Raw genomic sequence first — 2,980 nt, forward strand, 5'->3', positions numbered from 1 at the left:
GAGATGGGGGGGGCTGGGAGGAGGAGCGCGGCGGGAGAGGGAGAACTAGGAAAAGAGGAACCCTGCGGGAAGGGGAACGCGGCGCCACGGCCAGCGAGGAAGGAGGCCGGGCATGCTAGTGAAAAAAAATGTTGGAGACTGAGCGAGTCCTGCCCAGGCCCACCATTGAGAGATTCGAATATTCGAGCTTACTTTCCTGTGATCGTTTTAAAAAACAAATGTTGATTATGCAGAGTTAGGGGTAGGAACATCTTCAAGTTAAAAAGCGCCCTCGGGTGCATCCAATGAGCTATTAGATTTAGGAGCTACTGGCCATTTTCTACCCTCCCATAAGGGTAGGGATGGGAAAGAACTTAGCTGAAAGAATTTGAAAGTCTTTAGCTTTTACTAGTTTGTCACTTAAGTCCATTAAAAGTCTCAACCCGTTAAGTAAATGTATTAGATGCCTCTGAGGCAAAAATTTCACAAGACAGGAAATGTTTCAGAAGTAAAATATTAACAAAAGTAAAAGAAAGGGAATAACCCTGGCTGTATGTAAGGACCTTGTATCTGCATGCCAGGTAATCTGGGGTAGGTCGCAAGATGCCAGAGAGGGAATAATTCTGTGGTATGGGGAAGCCATAGAAAGATTCTCAAGCTCCAGCGTGGCCCCATAAAAAGCAAAATCATATATCTACAAGCAAGACAAATACTTAGAAGAGAACCCCAAAATCTGAAGGTATGAGAAGCGGGTGCCTACATCTTCTCTAAAATTTAGGTACTGTGAAGGCTCCCCCAGAATTTAACCACAACCCAGGGGCAAGAGGAGAGCATCATGAACTTATTGGTATTCCCCAACTCATAGACTGGAAATCCAAATTTTAAAAATCTAGGTGAAATAAAATTGTATTGCTTTGTTGCACTTCAATTTTTGAACTGGAATTTTATACCTGAGATGGGGTGGGATGTATATAATGAATGCCCCAAGAAAGTATGGAGGAAATTTTCAGGGGGGCTTTGAGGGGGTAGTGGTACAGAGGGCATTTCAAAAAGGGGGAACATCATGTCCAATACACAGAAGTGTAAAACATCAAGATTTTGATTTTGTTTTCTTGTGTTTTTATTAGGAGAAAAGGAGATTAGGAAGAAAAACAATAGAACAAGGGTTTGTAGATAATAAAATACATGGTAAACATCCGAAGCCAGACCTGGAAGCTCAGCCTTTAACTTACAGGCAGAGGGAGAAACGTGATTGGCCTTCCATTTTAGAAAGATTATTCAAGGAGAATAAGTTAGAGGCATTTATACAACTCAAACGGGGAGTCAGTTTAGGAGACTGACAAACTAAATGATGTCTATACTCATACAAAGGCAGTGATAACTGAGGGAAGAGAAAGGATTACAGACATTTAGGAGATATCATCAAAAGGGAATTAGTGACTAATACAATGGTTCTCAACCTTCTGGCCCTTTAAATACAGTTCCTCATGTTGTGACCCATCCATAAAATTATTTTCGTTGCTACTTCATAACTGTAATGTTGCTACTATTATGAATTGTAATGTAAATATCTGATATGCAGGATGGTCTTAGGCAACCCCTGTGAAAGGGTCGTTCGACCGCCAAAGGGGTCGCGACCCACAGGTTGAGAACCGCTGGACTAATAGATGAGCCTAAGGAGAGAGAGAATGGAAATAAAACATGATTCCCAAGATACTGATTTATAAAACTAAGTGCTATTAATCAGATTAGGAATAACAAAATGAGTAAGTGGGGGGGGGGAGGTAATGATTTAAACATGTCCATGTTGTGCATGAAGTGTCTACAGGACACTGTGCATTAGGATTTCTCAGCCTTTGCACTATTGACATTTTGGGCCAGATAATTCTTTTCTTTAATATATTTTTATTGATTTCAGAGAGGAAGGGAGAGGGAGAGAGAGATAGAAGTATCAATGATGAGATAGAATCATTAATCAGCTGCCTCCTGCACGTCCTCTATTGGGGATTGAGCCTGCAACCCAGGCCTGTGCCCTTAACCAGAATGGAACCTGGACCTTTCAGTCCGCAGGTGGATGCTCTATCCACTGAGCCAAACCGGCTATGGTTGGGCCAGATAATTCTTTCCTGGAGGTATGGGAAGCTGTCCTTTGCATTATAGAATGTTTAGCAGCATCCCTGGCTTCTATCCACTAGATGCCATTAGCAGCCTTCTTCTCAGTTCTGACAACCAGAAATATCTCCAGACATTGCTAAATACCCCGCACCCGGGCAGTGGGAGCAAAACTACCCTCAGTTTGATAACCACTACTGTACACAGGTATCTACAGGAGTATGCAGTCAAAGCAGAAGAGTGTCAGGAAGAGAGGAGTACTCAACAGTGTCAAGTAGACAAGTGGAGTAGGGGCTAGGATGCAGGCATTGGATTTGGTAAGTGGAAGGCCTCAAACAAGAATAGTTTCTGTGGGATGGTCGGGGCAGAAGCTAGACGAGAGTATATGTTCAGGAGTAAAGGGAAATGGCCTTGGGTATAGATTGTGCTTTCAGGAAGCTTGGCTGAGAGGGAAGGCTAGACAGAGTTAGAGCCACTACCTGGACGTTGTACAGAAATAATGATAGGAAAATGTGTACATGTTGATAGGCTAAGGTGAAAGACCCAGCTGAGAAGAGCTATTTGTCTTCAGTGAGTTCATTCCTTCATTCAGTTGGTCACCAATTATTTCATACCTACTAGATGTTTTGCTTAGCTCTATCAGCGGTTCTCAACCTGTGGGTCGCGACCCCTGAAAATACATCCTGCATATCAGATATTTACATTACGATTCAAAACAGTAGCGAAATTACAGTTATGAAGTAGCAATGAAAATAATTTTATGGTTGGGGGTCACCACAACACGAGGAACTGTATTAAAGGGTCGCGGCATTAGGAAGGTTGAGAACCACTGCTAGTTGCAGAGGATAAAGTTATAAACAAAGCAAGCCTCTGGCCTCAAGCAGCCAAC

Source organism: Myotis brandtii, unplaced genomic scaffold (assembly GCF_000412655.1).
Source record: "Myotis brandtii unplaced genomic scaffold, ASM41265v1 scaffold213, whole genome shotgun sequence".
Classification (NCBI taxonomy): domain Eukaryota; kingdom Metazoa; phylum Chordata; class Mammalia; order Chiroptera; family Vespertilionidae; genus Myotis; species Myotis brandtii.